The sequence below is a fragment of the Equus przewalskii genome, chromosome 26 (assembly GCF_037783145.1).
Source record: "Equus przewalskii isolate Varuska chromosome 26, EquPr2, whole genome shotgun sequence".
In the NCBI taxonomy this organism is placed as follows: Eukaryota; Metazoa; Chordata; class Mammalia; order Perissodactyla; family Equidae; genus Equus; species Equus przewalskii.
The window spans coordinates 8,111,867-8,137,184 of record NC_091856.1 but is presented as its reverse complement, the minus strand read 5'-3'; the positions used below and the strand labels follow the sequence as shown (position 1 = coordinate 8,137,184).

At 38.0% G+C, this 25,318-nt stretch overlaps 1 long non-coding RNA gene across 1 annotated transcript in view; it reads right to left on the bottom strand.

Moving 5' to 3' along the window:
• LOC139079620 (uncharacterized) overlaps positions 1–25,318 on the bottom strand; it is a 44,009-nt gene that overhangs the window by 9,613 nt on the left and 9,078 nt on the right. Inside the window, exon 2 of the long non-coding RNA XR_011533379.1 lies at positions 5,979–6,122. This is a non-coding gene — a long non-coding RNA (uncharacterized lncRNA). The remainder of the gene's footprint in view (positions 1–5,978; positions 6,123–25,318) is intronic.

The window sequence follows — 25,318 nt, the reverse complement described above, 5'->3', positions numbered from 1 at the left end:
AATTACCTCATCTGTATTGTACACGTTTGTGTGACAAGAAAACACAGTCTCCCTTAACGATTTGTTCCCCGTCTGTTACGGCATTTTCCAAGCTGAATTATAATGGGTCTTGTTACCTGGATGCCTCCTCCCTCAGTCTGAACTCCTCAAGGGCAATGAATTATTCTCTGTACTGAAGAGTTTCTACAATGTTCAACCACGTTTGTGAGTGAAATGAGTGGGTTGAGGATCAAGGTCATGTTAGCTTTTCAAAGTGAAAGAAAAAATCAAGCTCTTTCTAAAACGAAGAATTATGAGATAGAGAGTGGCTTTATGCAGTATGATATATATTCAGTGATGTATAGACTTCTAGATTATCTTACAACTTGAGTGAACTTGTTATCAAAACATTCAACTGATGAATAAGAAATTTGAGTAAAAGAAAAGGTAGGTGATTTACCCAAACTCACACAGCACTTTTGCATTTAGCAATGAGCTATTAATTGCTGACTAATATCGCATAATAAGTAAGGACCTCAGGTCAAAACTAAGGACTTTATTTTTCAATTACTTAAACTCTTAAAAGCAACATTTAGATTCTGGTGGAGGACTTGGGGAAGATGTATATGGGAGCCCAGCATTCGTTATCTCTCAGACCTCCATTTAAAGGTACTAAGAAGTGGAAACACAAAAAATCTCTGTTAATCAAAGGAATTATCTAAACGCTACCAATTTGGAAGAAATTCTTCCAGGTATCGTGTGTATAAAGCTACTGCAGGCTCTAGAGACAGATCAAAGGCCCTGGGGCTCTCTTTTCTTTCTGTGAGTCAATAGAATTTGAAAGTAGCGTGATAGAAGGCCACAGGATATATGTAGAACCTATGACAAACAGAAAACCAGAGTCTTGTCTCTGAGGTGATAGCAGCACAAAATAGGAGCTTGGGCAACCAAATTGAACCTGATCTGGAGCCTAACCCACAGAAATTTGAAAGTGGATCATAGGTCCTGGTGCAGCAGCTTGAAATAATAGTTCAGAAATAAGCATGTCCTCATAGGGCTGCCCCGAGCCCAAGTCTGTCTTGTCTCCCATGAAACTTCCAGTACTCAACAGATAATATACAGTGCATTTATACCAACCAGCTGGCCAAGTTACAATTAACTCAAAGGAAGAATTCTAATAGCAAATAGTTGCTCAGTGAGGAAAATCTAGGAGAAAGTATGCACTATGTTTAGGGTCAAAAATCATGCCTAGATAGAGGAATGCATGAATTTGAGCAGGAATATGTTCGTTACTGTATTCTTTATATCAAAAAACTACAATCAGCCTAGTGTCCACCAGCAAAATCTTTTTAAAATACATTATGGTTCCTCTATACAATGTAATTCAATGCTGTCATTAAAAATAATTTTAGAAGAATAATCAACAAAATGGGGAAATGTTGATGCTGTATTTTAAATTTAAAAATCTGCTGAAAAAGTACTGTTTGTGCAATGATAGTAGTTTTTTTTTAATGCACTTATGAATATCTACATATATCCACAAACTAAAAACTAGAGTGATTAGCACTAAAATGCAATCATTGGTCACATCACTCCTTTGCTTAAAACAGGCTGGCCGGATGGCGTAGGGGTTAAGTTTGTGAACTTTGCTTCTGCAGCCCGGGGGGCGCAGGTTCAGACCCCCAGTAAAGACCTGACATCACTTGTCAACCCATGTTTTGGTTGCATCCCACATAAAATAGAGGAAGATTGGCACAGATGTTAGCTCAGAGCCAATCTTCCTCACCAAAAAAAAAAAAAAAAAAAAAAAAAACCTTTAATAGCTTCCTGTTTCACTTAGGAAAAGGTTGACCTTCTCAACACAGCCCTCAAGGTCTTCCTTGATAAGTCTTCTGCTTACATCAGCAGCCCATCTCACATTACTCTCCTCCACTACACTCTAAGCTTTGGAAATATTTTTCAGTGCCTCAAATGTGACATGATCTTTGGCTCCTCGGGTTGTGTGTAATGGTCTCTTAATCCAATCTCCTTGTAAACCTTCCCCCACCTTTTCCACACACACACATGTACACACACACTGCCCCACAACTTATGAATTGCTGCTCAGACCCAGAGTTCAGGTCAAATCCTCACACATTTAAGGAAACATTCCCTGATAACTACCCCAGTTTCCACTGATAGCTCTCCATCCTTCTCATTCATGTTTCTCACTACATTTAAATAATTTATTTGTTGAAAGTATGACACACAATGTTCTGTAAGAATCATGAGAAGAGAAATTTTATCCATCTTGTTTCTTTACAAGTAGCATAGCTTCTTGCATATTATAAGTACTCAAAATATATTTACATGAACGGTATAGATGGTATCTATTAGATGCTTACTTGTTTTCAGTAACTTATCTATATTAACTCATTAATCTTCACCACAATCCAAGAAGTGGCTCCTGTTCCAACCAGTTTTAAAAATTATGAGGCTGCAACACTGACATATTGAGCAACTTGCTCAACGTCACATCACAGAGATTTTGCTGAGCTGGGATTCACATCCAGGCAGTTTGGCTCAAGAGTCTGTGTTCTTAACCACTAATAGTAATAGCCATTACTTACATAACAAATACAATGAGCCAGATATTCTTCTAAACAAGTAGTTTACATATATTGACTCACTTAAGTCTCATAATAAACCTAGGAGATCGGCACTATTACTATCTGTATTTTATAGATGAGAAAACTGGTTTACAGAAATGTTAAAGCAACTTGCCCTGGTCATGTGGTTAATAAGTAGCAGAACAAGAATCTGAAAGCTGACATTCTTCCTGCTGTCAAGACTGCTCCATACTCCTTTCACATGGGAGAGGAAGGGAGCTATCTTGTGGTAAAGGGATTATTGATTTCTTTCTTTTTCCTTTGTTGTCCAAAAAGTATGTGACAAATACATTTTTACAATGGGAAAAATATTTTTAAACAGACATAATTTAAATAAATAACTTTTGGTGCCAAAACATTCACAAAATCATAAAGCTATGCCTTGAAAATTTACCTGGGTGCTTCTTTAATCCATCTTGCTCTCTGATACTTGTGTATACTCCACAATATCCTGACAAGTGGATTTCCAGCCTCTTCTAGATCAGCCTCTAGTGTTGGCTGATATTAACATGCCCCTCAAGAAAAGTCTCCCATGAACTGAGGGATATCATCTCCTCAGATTTCATGGCGATGACAACAACCAGAATCAAGTGATTCATCTTTAAAATAATTCCACACTCTGCAGGTGCTGTGAGACGCTGGAAAAACTAAGCCTTCCCAAAGAAAATCATTTTTTTAAATAACACTTCCTCCTCATATAAGTTGCTTTCTGAACCCCTAAGGAAGCAGAGGGAATAAAATGTTTTAATCACAATAATTAAGATCACTGAAGTGTTTATGTGATTATTTTCTTTGACATACAGGAAAAAAGAGGTTTTCGTGTGTTCTGCTTTTTAAAACTGGTCTTTTGATGGCCCCCTGAATTGTCTCTTTCCTTGTAGAAATGGTGACTCCTTCCACGCTGTCCCCAAAACTCGCCGTATATATTTCTACTCTAACAACTTTAACAGTTTGTGCTCCTCATTATTTATGTGCCTGCTCCTCTTTCTTATTCCTATTTTTACTTTGTTTCCCTGGCACCTAACTCATTTTAAGAACATTAGGTTCCAAAAAAAAGAAACTTTCTATCACTCAAGAAACACAGTTTTTGAACCAAAAACTAATTTTATAATAGCTCAAATTCTTTACTTGACTTTTTTACCTACTAAAATAGATGTATGTGAATAATTTCTTTAAAAAATATTTCTCCTCCTTAGCATTTTCTTCACTCATCTCAGCTACTCTCTTGTTTCTAATACCCCCAAACTGTCCTAGGAAAAAAATCTGTCCCTCAGCCCCTTGCCTAGGGCATCTCTAGTTTTCTTCTTTTCCCCTTTTCCTCTCATTCTGAATTTAAACCACCAAAGAATTGATCTGGCAAAGAAGGAAGCTGCTGAGAGGGCGGAGGAGGGCAGGAGACTGAGGGGGCCAACTCAGAATCTCCCTTCAAGTGCAAAAAAGGGAAGAAAGAATGGTAACAACTGTATATAAATAATTTTGTCCCATGATGAATATTTATTAAGTGGAAGGAAGGAACAAAGGCAGGCAGATAGATAGGCTAATATTTTGGAAGGGTAACTTTTACCACACCCTAGCTACCTTTTGTGTCAAATTGACAACTTTCTTCTATAGTTCTCTTTTTTTCTTTCCTGTCCCCAAACTCTACCTATCTGTTATTTGATATGGTCTATAACCACTGTCCTTCAATATCATTGGATTGAAACATACTCAAAACCTTAATGAGAGGTTATCAAGGAACTATTTTAAGACTAATTCTAAGTGGAGAATAAAGGTCATAATACCACTGTAGCAGCTAAAACACTTTTGCTGACATTATCTAATTTTCACAGAACTCTAGAGACGTAGGCAATTATTTTGATTATGCTTCTATAGATAAGGTGTTTTAGGTACAGTGAGTAGAATAATGGAGGTCAATCATTGCTCGGACCAAAAATAGACTTACATCTACTAATATTCAGGGGAGAACTATTTGGATGACACAAGTTGGGCTTCATAAAAGCATCTTTTATCATCCATTCCTTGCCTAATACAGAAGAACTCAAAGACTTAGATATTTTTCTTAGTAAGTTGGAGTTGCCTTAAGTCACAAAACCTAAGAATTACAGACTCCTCCTTCACACAAAAAAAGTGCTGTCTCTGAACATAAACAGGTGATAGCCAACATTTGTATGACAGCTCTATCTAAAAGAAATACTGTATAATAAAAGGAAAGATTTATTTTCACTGAAAAAAACCCTTCAAATTGTTGATTAAATCTAAATTATTGGAAGATTCTCTTTATTACTTAGAACATTATTTAGATATATCATTTTACGTATTCCATTTTATTTAAATCACATACTCTTATGGCAATTCCCACTGTAATACATTTTGGAAATGTTTGAAAGCCTTCACTTAAAATTTTTCTAGACCATCTCCCTTGAAGTCACACTTTGGAATCTGCTCCTCCCCATGTAGATTCATATATTCATCCTAGTTACTCTTCACTGGAATTTCTGCCCTGCTGACCCATTCTGGACGCACTACCTAGTTTAAACTTGGATGAAGAAAGGATTAAGGTGCCAATACTTGGGAGGTTGAAGCACAGGATGGCATGAGTAAGAGAAAAAGGGATGTGAAGCAAGGAAAAAGGGAATGGATGGATGGATATGATGCTATGTGCTGTGATGTGTTATCACACATGCTTTCCCTTCACAGCCACCTGCAGAAAAACACAGCAGATCATTCAACAGGGAAGTCCACTCAACATCCAGGATTTCTCCAAAAGGGTTTCAAAGAGGAAGTGAGTTTTGGAGTAGCCCACAGGAGGAAGAAAGGAGGGGAATTTTGCCTAGCTCCTTCTTGTCTCACATTTCACATTTGATCTTACCATGGAGAGCTAACTTCCCTGCACTTTCAGGTTTCATTATCCAATCCTAGAGACATCTCAGGAAGCCAGAACCCTTGCCCCACAGTGTGGCGCTTTGTCCAAGTTCAAAGATGCAGAGGTGATCTAGTTTAGGTGGAGCACTGATCAAGAGAGAAAGGAAGGGGGCTGGCCCCGTGGCCGAGTGGTTAAGTTCGCACGCTGCGCTGCAGGCGGCCCAGTGTTTGGTTGGTTCAAATCCTGGGCGCCGACATGGCACTGCTCGTCAAACCACACTGAGGCAATGTCCCACATGCCACAACTAGAAGGACCCACAACAGAGAATATACAACTATGTACTGGGGGGCTTTGGGGAGAAAAAGGAAAAAAATAAAATCTTTAAAAAAAAAAGAAAGAGAGAAAGGAAGAAAGAGGCAGTGTGAGGAGGAGTTCAATGTTATTATCGTAATACAGACACCTGGGACATAATTATGATATATACCTACTTGCTGAAGACACCGCAACTCTCCAGCAAGAAACACTCTGGCCTTCCTCAGCTGGGCAACCAATATATTTAGGGATCAAACAGAGATCAGACGAGATGTACTGGAGTTCAAGTCCTGACCCATAGCTAAGCCGGAGTAATAAACCTGTGAAAGCCAGAAATAGAAATAGTCAGAGGTTGAGTACAAACTGAAGTCCTTAGAGAGTACTAAAAGTTGAAGTTGAAGAAACCGAAGCAAACACCAAAGCTGGGGTCACAAGTGGATTCAAAGTTTGTTGATGAAACCCAAGACTAAAAGCAGGAAGAAACAAAAGTGGAGCCAAGCAGAATGGAAATAAAGTAGGCAGAATCCCATGCAATTGCTTTAGAAGTGCTGAAAACATAGAATGTATCTTTATATGCCATTAATTGGCATGTAACAAGCAGGTGGGCAGGTCTCCCTTAAAAGCATGGCTCATTGCAAACAGAGGAAATATACGGGAATATAAGGCTTATAAAAGTTTCCAGAAATAAGTTTTATGTAACCTAATTGTCCTTGGCCATGCCAGTCTGACAAGTAAAATGAAGTCATATTTTCATTAATAAGCACATTATTCATTTAGTCAAAATTTTGTATCAAGGGCCTACTATGATCAAAGATCAGCAGTTAGACCTCATTAGGCAGTGCTTATTTAAATAGTCACAGCCTCTCTGCCTTCATGGATTTTGTAGTCTGGTGTGGAATGTAGAAAATTAATGAACAAATATATATGTATAATTGTAAGGGGCTGTCAGTTAAATGAACAAGTTGCTGTGAGAGAGAAAAGCAGAGAGAATACACTTAAACATTGTTGTCAGGGAGGACCACTTTAAGAAGTTGCCAATTAAGCTGAGATTTGAAGCTTGAGAAGAAGAAAACAGAGCTAGCAAAGAGCCTCCTATGCAGAGACCACAGCATGGCCAAGTTCCCGAAGCTAGAGAGTGATTTACTTGTTCAAGAAATGGAATGAAACTAGGAGTGATTGAAACATAATAAAATGGAATAACCTGAGATGAAGATGGGGAGGGCCCTGTAGGCTTTTATTATTATTATTATTGAATATATTTGACATATAACATTGTGTAAATGTAAGATGTACATGTTAATTTGATACATTTATGTATTGTGATATAATTGCCATTGTAGCAATAATTAGCACCTCTATCATGTTACGTAGTTATCCTTTCTTTTTAGTGGTTGTAATAATTAAGTTCTAGGCTTTGATTAGGATTTGAATTTTATTTTAACTCCAGCGTGACGCCACTGATGAGTTTAATTATTTCAGTTGTAATGACTGAAAGCCCCCATCCTGCTTCACTGCAGGAAGTCCCCTTTTCACAGGTTGCCCAAATAAGACCAAGAATCCCTGGAGGACAATTAAATGTTCCACAGATACGTCCTGTTGTCACCTGCTGCCTGTGACCCCCTGTCCTCTGCAGGTTCTGGCCTCTGGGCTGGGATTACCATCTCCCTTCAGAGTCTACTACTCTCTTGCACTGCTTTGCCCCAAGCATGAACAGCACTACTGAAACAGGCTGCAATTTTAATTGGTCTTTACTGAAAGTTTGAGGGAAATGAAAGAGAAGTGCAACCTAGAGAGTAGCTTGTAACCACTACTAGATCTATTTCTTCTTAGAGAGATCATAGGACCAGAATCATCCTTGGGTTTAGACAGTCCCAAATGGGCCCAGACCTTCCTAGACAAGTCTCCATGATACAGGCTATCTTCATTCTATCCCATTCCTACCCCCACTTCTCATTTCCTGTCCAGGATTAGCTTCTTCCAAGAATGATTGATAACACAAATGAATTATCTTCAAAGGAAAAGTTAACCCCCAAGGACCCCAATAAAGATCCTGAGCTACACCAGAACCCAACAATCCAGCATCCGTAAAGGCTGAACCCATGCAGTGTTTGGGATATTTACATGCCAAACTAAGCCTCATTCTTGTCTATAATTCAAAGTACAAATCAGGCTTGCTACACACCCTTCCTGCAGGATCTCTGTCCATATAATGAAGCAGCAAGTTTCAGGCATAGTTCATTCTAGAACCATGTTTAAAATAGTCATAATTTTCTCAAGGACACAGCCACAGATATGCAATCCTGTCTATCATATAGAACATCTTTAATATTACCACAGAGTAGTTCACTTCCTTCAAATCACAGTGGCTCACAAAATCTTCAAATCTGAGGTATGTCTTCATTTTACTTTTGCATAACAAAAAAATTACTTTGGTTCCTCCAAAACAAAGGCATAATTTGCACCAAAGGTAAATTCACGTCTCTACACTTAGCAAAAGAAAAACTGCTTAAAGCTTGATACATGTGACTTTCTTCCTTTCTTAAAAAGAAAACCTCTTGCATTTGACTTCTGACCAAGTATGTCAGTTCATTTTAATTAGAAGTTATTGCAGTAAAACGACTCTCTTCTTCAAACTCTCACTTCAAGTATTCTCTTCAGTCTCCTGAAGAGTCTCCTACCAGTTCCTTTTCCCTAACCTTTGTGGCAGATCCTTCATTTTTATTCAAGTTCTTGTACCCTACCCACCCATGGGAACTATTTTTGCACTGTAAGAAGGGCTGCTCTACCTGGGTCTCATGGCAGTTGCCCTTGACATGGACCTCCCAGCCTGCTCCCATGATGAGATCCAGCTCCTGAGACCCCAGCCTAGTTCAGAATTCTGTTCAAAACAACCCCAGCCTCCCATATCACCTGAGAGATAAGTTGGAGCTGTTGTTCTTAAACAGTGAGGATTTCAAGAACTACCTTGTGAACTGATGCTGTGATGCACACACAACAGCATCTCTGAAGCCAACATAGCTCAACTTCACCTCCACTTGGATTCAGTGGATAGCAGAGGACCTGCAAACTTCATCAGGCAGGGGAAAGAAATGTGCACAAAGTTTTCAATGCCAAGCTCCTAGCCTCCAGTTTTTCACCCTCACGCCCCACCCCCCAACTCTAAATTTTGCCTAGTGGCCATTGATGGCTAGTGTTTTATTCCAGAACTGCCTTTTCCCACAGCTATTCTAATAGTGCCCTCCAGTGGCAGGTGATCCAAATGCAATTACAGAAGCCTGATTGAAGAACCACACCATAAAGGGTCAGCTTAATTCAATATCTACCCAGTGCCTAGGGACTGTTCCAGAGATATTCACCTCTGACCCAGACACTTTCTGGTTCTCTGTCTTGCACGGATATGTGGGTAAATGAAATAAGAGTCAGACAGCAAAGAACTAGTCAGACTTTGTCTTCTAACTAGGAAGTCCACTGATCAAAGACCAAACTGAATGCCAGATAGTACTAGGTAAACCATATCATCAATACCACCACCATCAGCCACAAATACTGAGAATAGGGAAGGGCATGTAGCTCTATCTATCATATAATCATGGCTTCTCACAGAGAATCTGAAATAAAATGGTCTAGCTCTGTGGTCTCAGATCCGGAAAGCACTTAAATATGAGCTCTTTACTACCTCTTCATTATTTAATCCCTTTGAAGACAAAAACAAAAAGTCACCGTGTTCATACTTTTTCAGCTAATTTCTATTAACTCAACTAGTTTTGGGTGGGGCAAACAGGCTGTTAACGTGGACAGCCAGCATGTCCCACCCTTTGGCTCCACAGAGGGGCCCACTGCCCTCTCATCACCCTGTCATGAAGCTGAATGAAAGAATTCTCTTCGTTCTGATGTAGTATAGCAGGGACATGCATTCACGTGAGAATATTGTGGACCCAAGCAGCTTTATAGGCCAAACAATTATCATTTTTGTGCGGTTTCCCACAAAACCCATTGGGCAAATATTGACAATGGCCCCATTTATATTCCCAATCCCATCTGTCACCTCTCTGGAATTAATCCCAAATAAATACACCATCTATGAAGGAGTTATATCAGACAAAGAACTAAAAAGCTCCCTTGGTGAGTATGACACACAGCCAGATTTGGGAGGCAAGGTAAGCTGCCCTCAAACACCTTCCCAATGTTTGGAATCCCGTGATGTTCACGTGTTCTAGTTTATTCTCTGTAAGTGAGATTTGGGTTATTTTCAATTTTTCAATATTAGAAAAAACCCTGAAATTCAGTGAATGACTTAAAATTGAATTTCTTTTTCCTTTTGGGTAAATTCTTGGTCAAAGGACGTGGACAATTTTTAACTCTTTTTGGATACTGTTTAATTGTTTTGTAGAAAGGCTAAATCCTCTAACAGTGTCACTAGCAGTGAATATACTGCCTAAAGTCCTATCAACATTGCATTTTCTCATGATTACTAATTTTTGTTAGTGCAATGGATAGATAACAATATAGTCAGGCTGTTTTAATTCACATGCTTTGATAGCTCTGCAAGCTTCTATGGCATGGAAATATTCTAAATATCCTCAGATATCAACATCTAGGCAAGATATCTCAAGCTAAATACTTCTTGGCCTAATAAATGTATTAATGTAGTCCTGTGAGAAATAGAGGTTACTCTTTTCTAGGACAAAGTTATTCAATAAATATGCAGTGAATTGAAAATATTCTAAGAGGGTTTGTTTTAGGTGTATTGGGAATTTCCTTTTGTCAACATTCTTTATTACTATAATAGCAAATTAGGCAAAATCAAACACCCTGAATATCTTTCAACTTTCATGATTTCTGATGAATGACTAGAGAGTTTTTAAATAGTGCAAATTAAGGAAGTTTTTAGAGAGCTGAGTGGGTTTAATAAATCTGTTTAAAGCTATTTTTATGGTTCCACTAATGCAAACAATAAATGAGATCAGGGTAGAGTTATAACATATAGGAATCTTGTTTATGCCTTTGGCTGCCACTAAAATCTGAAGGGAACACAAAAGTGTAGTCCCAGGGTCTTTTCATACAGAAAAAATTATGAAAAATTTCAGGGTTATATACCCATGGCTATGAATCTTTGGTAATAGGCTGGGGCAGACATGAAACAGTTCCTAGGAATAAAAACACTATTCCTGTTCTGTTATTATTACAAAGAAGATGGAATAAGAACTGGTTGAACAAATATCCCAAACTTGGCATATAAATAAATTTCAATGCATTGCCACAAGGATGTCCTTGATCTGTTCTCTCCAAAGCTTTATCTATAAACGAACTAGAAAGCACACTCATAAACGTGAGTGACACAAAGAGCTTAGAAGAGAACAGATACATTGGATGACAGATTCCAGATCCAAAAAGAGCCTCACAATGCCTCACAAAATCTTCAAATCTGAGGTATGTCTTCATTTTACTTTTGCATAACCAAAAATTACTTTGGTTCCATGGGAAACATGAGGCCAGAGTTATCTAATTGGGGGAGGAGGGGCAAAGAAGGGTCAGTATATAAAATGAACACTGTGAGGCAAAGGATCCCAAGTTACTTTCTGCCTCCCTACAGTATGGTAGTATCTTTTCTTATGGGCAAGTGTGTAGTGAAGAATTTGTCTTGGCCAAAAGAGAGGTCTGGCTTTAATTTTGGCTTCCTGGAGGTAATTTATATTATATCTGATAGTGGTATCTTTATTTCATTGGGGCTGGACACACTAGATTTTAGGATGTGGTCAGCCCTACTCAATAGTCTTAGAATGGGGCCTGGTTATGCCAAAAAGATTAATCCTGTGATCTAAGGTGGGGCTTTTGGATCATTCAGTATCAGTTGACCTACAGACTGAGCTCAACCATGAGAGCAATCAATGAATCATGCCTACATAATGACACTCAAATAAAAACTGGAATAAGGCTCAAGTGAGATTCCCTGGTTGGCAATACTTTGTATGTATTGTCACACATCAAGGCCAAGAGGGCAACACTTCCTAACTGCGTGAAAGAGAACAATGGAAGCTTCATTTGGAACCCTCCCAGATTCTGCCTTATCCATCTCTTCCTTTAGCTGATTTTCCCCCTACCTTTATTGAGATATAGTTGACATATAATGTGTAAATTTAAGGGGTATAATGTAACAATTTGATATACATATATATTGCAAAATGATTACCACAATAAGCTTAGTTAATCCATCCATCATCTCACATAGGTATCATTTTCCTTTGACTTTTATCTGTATCCTTTCCCTGTAATAAACATTAACTGTCAATATAATAGACTGTAGTGAATTCTGTGAGCCCTCCTGGACAGTTATCTAACCTAAAGGTGGCTTAGGAATCCTCCAAACTTGCAGTTAGTGTCAAAAGTGAAGGCAGCCTTGTGGGCTGTGCCCTCAAATTTTGCAGTTCAGCTAACTCTGAGTAGTAACATATACAAATCTGCTATGTAGTACATTATGAGGTTCCTCAAAAAACCCATTAACCATGTGCCTGTCCAAAGTGCTACTTTATGCACAGGGGTCAAGTTATTTTATACAAAATACAAGTTTACTGTACTAATGTGAGGGCAACCTTTTTATATGAGAGAAAAACTAAAGGTTTTTACTTTTTTTTAATCTTTTGAAAAGATGAAAGTTCTTTGTGTTTTATAACAATTCACCCAGATTGTTGAGATTTTTCTGGTTAAGCATTAGGAATAGAATTGTAATTTCAAATAAGTATCATCCTAGGTGCTAATTGCAATTGGTCAGTAATCTTTCTCACACAGAAATATATGAAAAGTACCATATAGTAACAAAACTCAGCCACTCCACTTCCTAGCTGCTGCTTCATTCTCTCAATTTTCTCATCTTCCTGACTCATTGAAATAGTATTTTTATCCCTTCTAATATGTGTTCTAGATACCACAGAGATTGTTCCATCCATTAAATATTCTTTGCTAGAAGATATGCCTAAGGTCAATTTCCATCAGCTCTTATAAAAATAGAAAATTGACTTTTTTAAATGGAAAGTCCTCCTATTGCTCAGTAGAAAGATGAAATTGGACCTTTACTTAACACCATATGCAAAAATCCACCCAAAACAGATTAAAGACTTAAACGTAATACTTGAAATCATAAAATTACTAGAAGAAAACATAGGGAAAACGCTTCTTGACATGGATCTGGACAATGGTTTTTTGCCTATATTTTTTTTAATATGACACTGAAAACAGGCAACAGACACAAAGAAGACAAATGTGATTGCATCAAACTAAAAAGCTTCTGGACAAAAAAGGAAACAATCAACAGAGTGAAGAGACAACCTATGGAATGGGAGAAAATATTGCAAACCATATATTCAATAAGAAGTTAATATCCAAAATATATAAGGAACTCATACAACTCAATAGCAAGAAACCAAACAATTCAATTTAAAAATGGGAAAAATATCTGAATAAATATTTCTGAAAAGGAAACATACAAATAGCCAACAGATATCTGAAAAGATGCTCAACATCACTAATCATCAGGGAAATGCAAATCAAAACCACAATGAGATATAACCTCACACCGGTTAGAATGGCTGTTATCAAAAAGACAAGAGATAACAAGGATTGGCAAGGATGCACACTGTTGGTGGCAATGCAAATTGGTATAGCCACTATAGAAAACAGTGTGGAGGTTCCTCAAAAAAATAAAAATAGAACTACCATATGATCCAGCAATCCTACTTCTATTTATCCAAAGATTCACTATCTTCGAAGATTCACTATCTCAAAGGACATCTGCGCCCCCATGTTCATTGCTGCATTGTTCAACGTAGCCAAGACATGGAATCAACTATAATTGGTTGATAAGTGTCCATCAATGGATAAATGGATAAAGAAAATGAGGTATCAACATACAATGGGATAATATTTCAGCCTTAAAAAAGAAGAAAATCTTGTCTTTTGCAACAACAAAGGTGAACCTAAAGGACTTTATGCAAAGTGAAATAAGCCAGATTCAGAAAGACAAATACTGCATGATCTCACTTATGTGTGAAATCTAAAAACGTTGAACTCTTAGAAGTAGAGACTAGAATAGTGGTTACCAGGGGCTGAGGAGCGGCGGAAATAGGGAGATTTTGGCCAAAGGATACAAAGTGCCAGATACACAGGATGATTATGTTCTGGAGAGCTAATATACAGCATGGTGACTATAATTAACAGTAATGTATCATATATTTGAAATTTGCTAAAAGTAGTGGATCTTAATTGTTCTCACCAAAAAATAGACATAGACATAGATATAGCTATAGATATAGATATAAAATAAAACAAAGGATGGGAAACCCATATCCATGCTTAGGTCCTTATCAAAATGTTGAGTTTTAATCATAGTTGATTCTATTTTACAAACTAGTTTGAAAATCCGTTAATGGTCTGTTAAATTCAGCCATAGTAATTAGGAAGCACTACTGATATTGTATTTCCCATATCTCCACCTAATGGCGTGAGATCATTTGGCATTTTATCTGCCTTCCATGTTACTGTAGCAAACTTTATATCAAATATCTCACCACTGCATAAGTTGGGCTCCATCTTTCTAGCTTCCCAAAACAGATTCTTCACCATCCATTGCTCCCCATAAAGCCAATGCCTCATATTTTCAGCTTTTGTTACAGCAGGTCTCTGCTGGTGTGCTACGAATTGACTCAGCCAGTTTAGGCAAGTCATGCTGTGGTAAAAAGTGATGCCAAATTCTCATTGGCTTACAATAACGAACATTGATTTCTTGTTCATCCTTCATGTTTATCGCATGTTAGCTTCAGTTCTGCTTCACAGCACCTCTACTCCAAAACCTGGGCTGAAAGGGAAGCCCAATCCACACATCCAGGTCTGTGACAAAAGGAACAGAAAGGCTGGCAGAACCATGCAATGGCTTTGAAGCTTCTGGTGGAAAGAGGTATATGCTACTTCTGTTCATATGTCATTGTCCAAAACAGTTACAAGGGCTAGTCTTATAACAATGGAGCAAAGAAAGATAACTTTCTCACATGGAAAGGCAGTAAATACCTTGGACAAAAATAAAATCTGCTATACCATTGTTCATAGATCTAATGGGTTTTTTCCTTAATCATTGACTAGAACAGTGAGGTATGATGAGTGCTGAGAATATAATAAAATACACAACTATTCCTTTTTAATTACTCAGGAATTTCAAGACACATCACCTTTGCTTTGTAAGTGAGCAAGTATAGAGGAGATGCACAAATAACCTGGTCTCCCTGACTGCTGTTCCTCCTCCTGTAACATTTCTGTAATTGTTTTGTATAGTTGCATAACAATTCCCACAAACTTAAGAACGCAAAACAATACTCATTTATTATCTCACCGTTCCATAGGTCAGAAGTCTAGGGGGGCTCAGCTCAGTCCTCTGCTTAGCATCTCCTAGGTTGAAGTCAAAGTTCTGACCATCTGAGCTGTTATTAGAGCTCTGGAAAGAAAGCTTCCAAGCTTATTCAGGTTGTTACTGGAATTCAATTCCTTACAGTAATAATACTGAGGTCACCATTTCCTTGCTAGCTGTCAGTTGAGAACCTCTCCTTCACCTCCTTAGGGCCATCCACATTTTCTCACTTGGCCCCTCTCCATCTTCAAAGACAGGACTGTGCATTAAGTCCTTCCCATGCTTCAAATCATTCTGAGTTTCTCTTCAGACACCAGCCAGAGAAAACTCTTGGCTTTTAAGGACTATGTGGTTAGATCAGGCCCATATAACATAACATAATCATAAGAATGATTCAGAGGTCACTTCGTATTCAGAGGTCCCAGCGATTAGGGAAGGAATCTTTGAAGATCATTTTAGGAATTCTGCCTACTACACCATCCCTTAACAGAATTAAAACATTCAAAATGGATTGCAAAATGACTGCTAATATCAAATCATTTTTCTTCTCAATGATTGTTAATGTCTCACTAAAGCCAGTGAGATAAAATCCAGATTATTTCCCCTGCTATATAGAGGCCTTCACAGGCTACTCGGAGCCTACTACAACTTAACCCCTCACTAACTTTCAAAATGAACTCTTGAACCAGGGCAGTCTATCCTCTTCTGCAAATTCATGTTGGTTATTCCTCCTCTACTTTTTTGTTGTTATTTTGTACCTATGGTGTTCTTGCTACCTTCTCTCCACCTGCTCAAGTTATGTGTTTCCTTTAAATTGCAACACAATTTTACAATCCTCATTAATCCATCATACATTTATTGAGTCCTTACTAAATGTTGGAAACTGTTCTAGGCTTAAAGAATACATAGTAGCCAATGGAGATAAGGTCGTTGACTTCTTGAGCTTATATTCTAAGAAAGAAAGGCTAAAGTCTCCTCTCAACACATAAAACCACAGCAAATCTTTCCCTATTAGACTGTTGAAGTGTTTATTAGCTGTGACTCTGACCTGATACATTTCACACCATGTATTGTATCATACACATCTTTCCATGTCTCTGCCCTGTCTACCCAATGAGATTCTAACCTCCTGCTGGGTATATATAGTATAATATTGTCCATTCTGTATTGGAGATTGAGTAAATATTTCCTGTTTGAAAGATCGATCTTTGTGCTTGAGTTTGGTCAAATTTTGAAATATTTGTTCCCAAAGCCACAACTTAAATCTCCTTTTGCAAATGTGTTTTTTTGGGGAAAAATGCTACAAAGCAAAATATTGACTAGAAGGCAGGCTGTATCAGGAAGAAAAGTAGAGCCAGGATCAGCTTTCTAAAATATCCATAACCAGTAGAATCCTCTTCCGAATGGTAAAGAAGGGTGTTCGCTTCCTGTGACGAGGAAGTTCAAAATTAAATATCAGATAGGCTAAAATTTTGTCACTCCTGCTGGGGAGTTAGCAGACTGAAGATCAGCTAGAAGACATTCCTACATGATGGGAAAGTGGAACTAGTATTTTATATGTGAATAAGAAATTTCACATACATTATATCATTTAATCTTCAGAACATTTTAAGTTGGGCAGTAGTGTTCCTCTTTAAAAACTTCAAGACGGTTAACTGAGATCAAGCTGAGACCATAAAGTGACAATGTTACCACCTCTTAGTTAATATCAGCCCTGATATTGGTTCCCCTACAGTGAACCCCACATATATGCATTAAAACTGAAGGCACACATTCCCAGTTCCCTGCTTCTTTAGTTACACTCATATGTAAATATTTGTTTGTTTAACCTCTGACCCCCTGAGCTATAGAGCCAAATAGAAGTTACAAAGTGTTAAAGCCCAGATGGCCTCATGCTGGGCTCCCACTAAAGTTGTGGCTAATCACAGGACCTTGAAGTCTTTTACAGAGAAACTAATGTCCAGAGAACGTCAAGAAATCGAAGCTTCCCAGGCCCAACTTCTCAGCTTCCTGATGTCAGAGTCTGCTTTCCACCATGGAGATAAACAGCCAAGGACACTCATCTGAGAAATCCTTTGTCTCCTCTGTTGGAAGCAGCCCCAGACACAGGCCGATGGGAAAATGCTGACCAAGAAGGCCACGGTACCCCTCCCCTACCTAAAACCCCAAATGAAAACCCCTACCTGTTTCTTAACAGGGAGCAAGCAATTTCAGGGGCCACTGGCCCTTTGCTTTTCTCCCTCTGCCCCGCAAAGTAAAGGCTTTCCTTTTTTACCCAAGACTCTGTTCTCGTTATTTGGATTGGCACCAGGATCAGAGACCGAACTTTCAGTAATAATAATAGAAGACTAAAACAAGAATTTAAAATTGTTATAAACCCATAACAACAACAAAAAGAAAACAAGAAAGGAATCATTAGCAGGAGGTAGATTTCAACAAATTTCTGGAAGACACATATTGGAACATTTACTAATGAAACAGAGAAGAGAGCTGCAACATCAAAAGAATGTGACAAGACTGCAGCAGAGAAGGTATTTTTTTCAACCAACAAATCCCTTGAGAGATTATCTTGAAATTCTCAGTACGACGTAGAGCAGGAGTTAGAAGTAGAACTGAAAAGGTTAACTGACACTCCATGAACAGAACTGTCATTTCCACCATCTTTAACCCCTCTCATCAGGATAACATGGATAACCATGGATAACAGCCTGTAGGCAGGTATCTACCCCCAGTCAAGAGCAGGGCATAGGAGCAGAGTTCTGTTGAAAGATATTAAATGAAATGTTTAGGGAGAACTTTGTTATTAAAAGTAGATAGACAGCTGAGAATCAATAGATTTATGAGAAAAAAAATTATGGTATGAAATAATAAAGACCAAAACAGGGGGTCGGACCTGTGGCCAAGTGGTTAAGTTTGCACCCTCCGCTGCAGCGGCCCAGGGTTTCACCAGTTGGGATCCAGGACGTGGACATGGCACCACTCATCAGGCCATGTTGAGGCAGTGTCCCACATGCCACAACTAGAAGGACCTGCAACTAGGATATACAACTATGTACCAGGGAGATTTGGGGAGGTAAAGCAGAAAAAAACAAAAGAAAGATGGCAACAGTTGTTAGCTTAGGTGACATTCTTGAAGAAGAAAAAAGAAAGAAAGACCAAAACAAACAGAAAGGGTGGGGATGACCCCAGATTAAACAGAGATAAATCAAGGAAGAAAAAATAAGTTTAAAATAGTGTAATTAATATTCTAGGAAATAGCCCAGACAATATGATATCCATAAATCATGAACAGGCTGCTGTGAAAAAAATAACAATAAAGAAACCAGAAATACCTCTCAGGAAACTACAAAAAAAGATTAATAAAATAAAATTTTCAATAGTCAAGTTGGGGAATAAGATTAAGAAAACCTCATCAAGACTGGAAAAAAATGAAAAATGTAAGACCAAATATAAAGACATACCAAACCAAAAATATCAGTATCTCTACCCAAGTGATAGGATTTCCAAAAACAGACTACAGAGAATACAGGGAAGAAAAAAAGTTACCAAATAAATAATGGAGAGGAATTCCTCAATGCTGAAATCCTGCCAGTCTTCAAGATGGAAGGCCCTAGCACAGAAAATAAGATCCACATCTAGGTCCATCATTGTGAAATTTGAAAATGTAAGCAATAAAGAGTCCTAAAAACATGAGGAAACAAGCACAAAGGTATTGTGTTACTTGCTTAAAGTCTTAAGGGTTAGGAGAGAGTTAATATTTGGGACCAGAGTTTCTGATACCTATTTTCTTTCCCCTGTATCAGGATGTATTTATAAGGTTATTCGGCAACTTTACAAATAGATTTAGGAAAATTATTTCCTTTATCCTAATTTTCCCACTCACCCTTCTACACCCTCAAAAATAATTCTTCTTACTTGTTCACATTTTCAGTTCCTCACTGGATATTTTAACATGGATGACGCTGCACAAACACAATATATAGGAATCGTTATATAAGAATTTTTAATAACCAGTCCCCTGCTTTTAGCCTTTCCCTGCTGCAAATTCATCCTTCAAGTTGCCACCAGAGATATTTTCTAAACTACAAACCTGGTTCATATACTCACCTGTATAAAATGCTTCAGAGAGAACACCAAACTTATGAGTGTCATTCAATTGCATTTAACATCCCATCTCCTTAGCCTTCTAAAATATTCATTGATTTATGCTTTTATTCATTCATTGAATTAATAATTAATGTACCTGCCATGTGCCAGGTACCATTCTAGATGTTGTGATACACGTTACAACATGAATAAACCTCAAAATATTTTTGATGTGTGAACAAAGCCAGACCAAAAGAGTATGTACTATATGATTCCATTTTATAAAATTCTAGGAAATGTGAACAAATGTATCTCAGATTGGTGGTTGTCTGGGGATGGGAGCAGGACAGGAAAGAGAGGGAGAGAGATTACAGGGGCATTAGGAAACTTTTGAGAGTGATGGATAGGTTTATTATGGCTGTATATGAATGTCAAAACCTATAATATTGTACATATTATTCATGTACAGTCGACTGTATGTCAATTACACCTCAATAAAGCTGTTAAACCCACACACTCAAAACACACATTTTTTTTTTATTTTATTTTATTGAGGTCATGTTGGCTTTTAACACTACATAAATTTCAACTGTACATTATTATATTTCAGTTTCTGTATAAAACACATTTTAGAAAGCCTGGTTATGGGCTGAATTGTGTTCCCCTAAAATTCATATGTTGAAGTCCTAACTCCCAGTACCTAAGAATCTGACAATATTTGGAGATAGGGTCTTTAGAGAGGTAATTAAATTATAATGAGATCCTCAGGGTGGCGTCTAATCCAATGTGACCGGGGTCTTTATTGGCAGAGGAGATTAGGACACAGACACGCACAGATACAGAAAGAAGACCTTGTGAAGACACGGGGGAAAGGCAGCCATTTACAAGCTAATGAGAGCGGTCTCAAAAGAAACATTGTAAACATCTTGACCTCAGACTTGCAGCCCCCAGATCTGTGAGAAAATAAGTTTTTGTTGTTTAAGCTACCCCATCCCCGGTGCTTTGTTATGGCAGCCCTGGCAAACTAACAGACCTGGTAAGAGATTATCCCGCTGTAGGTGTAACACATGCTCTCCATGTGGCTGTATCAGGAGTGATTGATTTTCTATCTAAATCACTTCCTTTGTGCTTTTTTTCTTACAATAATCGTGTGCTTCTGTGATAATTACAAAAATATTCATAAAATCTTGCATGGAACCATTCACGGGATTCAATCTGAACATCCTAACAACAAAGAAGCCATGGTGGAAAACGTTCCATTTTCTTGTTCTAAAAGAAGGTGTTTCTAGTATAGGAAAAAATATGGTAATTTCAAAAGAACAATCTAAAGCAAATTGGTAAGTATACTTTTAAAATCTTTCTATAAATATTCAAGAGGAAGCCTGCCTACTCTAAATTGCTGATACTGCTGTTTCAAAGATGCCAGCAACACACACAGGAAAGACTCAGCGGAACTATAAACGAGCTGTTCATTAAAGATACCTATGTAAATTACAAGACAAAAGGTAATATTCAATATAAAATGCTCCCATTTTTTCAGGAAGCTTCACAAAATGAGTTTTAAGTTGGCAGTGATTACCAGCAATGTTTTTGTTAGGAGCTTCACAAGGCTTTCTTTTATTCTTAATTACTTTTGTAACTACCAACACTTATTCAATTAGATATGTTAATAGTCTCTGGATTTCTGTACACCTGTTTCTTCCAGCTGTCTGCAAGGCTGGTTCTCCAACATCTGTATGAAATCGGTGGTTCATTCCCTACCATTAAAATCACAGAAAAAGAAGTCCCAGGATCAGTATGGGGTTAAAGAGCTTAAAATAAAGACAAAAGGTAGTTAAGTATGAACATTCTTGCAATTAAATCAGTGCTATAAGAATAAATTCCCGGATACATGCAATAATTGCCAGAAGGTCCTCTACACTTTCATAGATATAAAAGGAGAGTCCCTTACTTTATAAGCCCTCTGTTGCTGGGCTGTATTTACAACTATATACACATGTAAGCTCTAGGCTGTAGAGTAGTTTTGCTATGAAAATTAGAGCAAAAGTTAATACTTTAAAAATTGAGTCATTCATAATAGACTAAGGTATTTATTAAGAAATTCTTTCAAGAATATGCTTTCCCCAGAAAAAAACTGATAGGTACAAAGAACAAATTGGTGGTCAACAGAGGGCTGGGGGTGGGGAGATGGGCAAAATAGGTGAAGGGGATTAAAAGGCACAAACTTCCAGTTATAAAATAAATAAGTCATGGGGATGTAATGTACAGCATAGGGAATATGGTCAATAATATTGTAATAGCTTTGTATGGTGACAGATGGTTATCGGACTTGTGGTGATCATTTTGTAATGTATATAGATGTTGAATTACTATGTTGTACACTTGAAACTAATATAATACCGTATGTCATCTATACTGAAAACAGCTACCTGAGAGTTACTGTATTCAATAAGAACGTGATTGCCCCTCAACCTTATTCCCCACACAGATAAAAAGAAGTTAATCTTGTGAATGTGCTGTTTTCTTGTTTAACCTGATTGGTGACTCAAGGCTCACAAGGATCTAGAGCTTGTTTTGTAGCAAAAAGCAAAGGCTGTCAAGGAAGTTACACCACCAGATAACCAGCCCCCAACTGCCAGTTGAAGCCCAGAAGTCAGATTGCCCAAGGGCTTATCTGGAGTGAAAGAAACATGGATTACCCCTTTGTTTCTCTGAAACTTCTCCTGTCAAGGCCCTTAGCTGTATAAAACCCTCCTTTTTCTTCTCTTGTCAAGGTGGATCTGAAGAACTATCCTCCCTCCTGCCTTCTTTTGCCCAATGTGAATAAACCTTTCTCCAACTCCAAGCACCAATGTCTCAGTGATTGGCTTACTTTGAATGGGGCACAAGAACTTGAGATTTAGAGGTTAGGTATCAATACTTCAATAAAAAAAAAAAAAGATTATGCTTTCCCTCATATTTTTTATTAAGAAAATACTTATAGTTCACAGTAATTTAGGAGATAGGGTCTTTAGAGAAGTAATTAAATTAAAATGAAGTCATTAGGGTGGAACCTAATCCAATATGGCTGGTGTCTTCTTAAGAAGAGGAGATTAGGACACAGAGTGCATAAATATAGTGGGAAAACCATATGAGGATAAAGGGAAAGTTTCCCAAATTCAAGAAGTACAGCTGCAAAGACAATGCCCCTGATCTTATGGAGCTTGAAAAGGAGCAGGAGGGACTAATAAATCCTAATTACTTAAGTGTAATGAAGATGATATAATAAGGTAAAATTACAGGGAGTAACTGGTTTGCAGGAGGGAATCCTGTTTACATAGCTAGTCTCTTCAAAGAGATTATCTTAAAATGAGATAAAATCTTTAATTTATACACTAAGAGAGATTAAGGAAATAATTATTGTACCCAATGTTGAAGAGAGCACTGGACAATGGGCACCATAAATTGAAGCAATCTATATTGAGAGGATGTGTGCATAACTAAACACATTTTTTAAATAGACACAAATTAACCTAAAAATATATATGTAGGATATTATCTACAAAGTGTTTGCACCAAGGTTTTATTTTAAGGTTGTTCATTCTACAATTGTTTATAGTAATAGAACTTTGGGGAAAATTGATTTGTGACCACAGAATACTCACTGAACAAATAAAATATGGTGAATATTGTGCATCCGTAAAAATGATGCTGTACAGTTTCTGATGCAAGAGGGCAGATTTTCTCTCCCTCTTCAGACTCTTTCACAATAGTAAGGAAATGTTTAAAAGGTATAAGTATACAACAAATAGGAAAAGAAAATAGCCAGCAATAAACAATGAGAGGTAAATAGAAGAATCTTGGTAGATAAGGAATATCAAAGGAAATCCGAGCCTGGAACTCATGTGGTATGAGTACCAGTAAAGGAAGAAGTTGATCCATCCAGCAAGCACACCAAAAGGAAGGTATGGCAAAAGGAAGGAAGGGTAAAAGAGCTAAAAATGGACAGTAGATGGAGGTCTACGTATAGAAACTTGTGAAACAGTTGGTACCTCTCTCTTGCCTGCTTCTAATGGCCTAAAGCTTTGTACTCAACTCTGAACAAACAACCATCTAGAAAGAACTAAGGCAGCAAAGGCTAGGTGTTGGTGCCAAAAGATAAAGACCTCCTCACTCTATTATATAGGTGTACTCTAACCTAATAGCCGGTTTCTGCTCCTTATTCTGGAGAAAGCCTGGCAGTGAATAAACCTTAACTCTCTACATAAATTCTACAGTCAGACATACTGTCACCCAATTCTAAATGTGAGCAAATGATACATTTGAGGAAAGGCCACAGCATGCAAAAGAAATACCAAGATTTGAAAACAAACAACAGACAAATGAAAAATAACCTTAGGAAAAGGTAAGAGAAATAAGAAACTGACAAAGAAAGAAAGACCTTCAAGTTAGAGTCTTCAATGACATTTAAGAAGATATCGCTTCTCTAAAACAAAACACTACATTATGAAAGCAAACACAAATCAGAAAAGACAGAGCTCTTGAAAATTAAAGATTTGGATTTGGAGAAGAGATTCACTTAAACACAACCCTACTGCCTTACCATCCCAGTTCCCATCCAACAATCAGCCTCTTGAGTATGGAAGCTGCCAGGCAGGGCCTGGAGATGACAAGTCAGGTCTTAGGCTCTGCTGAGGTCTGGATGGAGAGAACAGACCTGCAACTTCTTCCCCTCAGGATGGAGACGAGCCGAGGACAGCAGTGCAAAGCTCAGGAAAATGGAATATAACACCTGGCAAGAGGGATGTTGGCCCTCTGTTAGCCAAGGATCCCTGAGAGGAAAAACAATTCTTTTTTTTTAAATATGCGTTTTTTGGTGAGAAAGAGTGGCCCTGAGCTAAAATCCTTGCCAATCTTCCTTTTTTTTTTTTTTTGCCTCCCCAAAGCCCCAGGACATAGTTGTATATCCTAATTGTACGTCCTTCTAGTTCTATGTGGGATGCTGCCTCAGCATGGCTTGACGAGCAGTGCTAGGTCTGAACCCATGATCCAAACCAGAGAACTCTGGGCTGCCGAACCACGTGAACTTAACCACTGTGCCACCAGGCTGGCCCCAAGGAAGGACAATTCTTGAAGAACGGCAGAGAAATTAACAAAGCAACTCAGTTGACCCTGACCGTGAGGCTCTAGCCCAGTGGTTTTCCAAATTAGAAACACCTGGGGAGATTTTAAGCCTCCCATTGTCCAGGCCACACTCCATGCCAATTAAATCAGAATCTCTGGGGGTGGGATAGAAGCATTAGTATTTTTGAGGTCCGCCAGGTGATCCCAACACACAGGCAAGTTTGAGAACCAGTTCTTTGACTACTTTCAGCATCAGCAGCACTTGGGAATTTGTTAGAAATACTGGATCAGGTCTTACTCCAGACTTCCTGAACCAGAATCTGCATTTCAACAAGATGGCCAGGGATTCATATTTACCTGAAAGTATAAAAAGTTCCACATCTAACCCAAGAACTAGAAATCCAGATTAGATAAACCACGGACAGGGACTAGGCATACCAATGCCTAATTAAGAATTACTCCTAAGGAATTGCTCCGTGTGCAGACAGGTTGAAGATCCCTGCCCTAGATATTGCAATTGAGGAGACAAGAGTAGCAAAAAGCTTCCCCTTTGGGACCCAAATGAGAAACTGACAAATCATTATCTGCTACATCATTGACCCTCAGGGAATGAGACTGCTGAAATTCCCACCTCAACATAAGGTAGATCCCACATAAGAGAGATCAGGAACCCCATGCCCAAAAGATGGGACATGAGCAGATGAAGAAAAAGACACATCTACGGACCTTCAGCCACTCACAGAGGGACAGGTCCAGAAGAACACTCAAAACAGGCATCTTCTGGCAAAAAACCGTTATGAACACAAAGAGATTCAATTGTGGCACAAAATAAAACTGTTTTTTTCAACTAAAAATGTTTTAATGTTAAAATTTAATAGATTAATTCGTGCTGATGTTAACTGCTAAAATATGTGTCCTTGAATACAAAGTATAAGC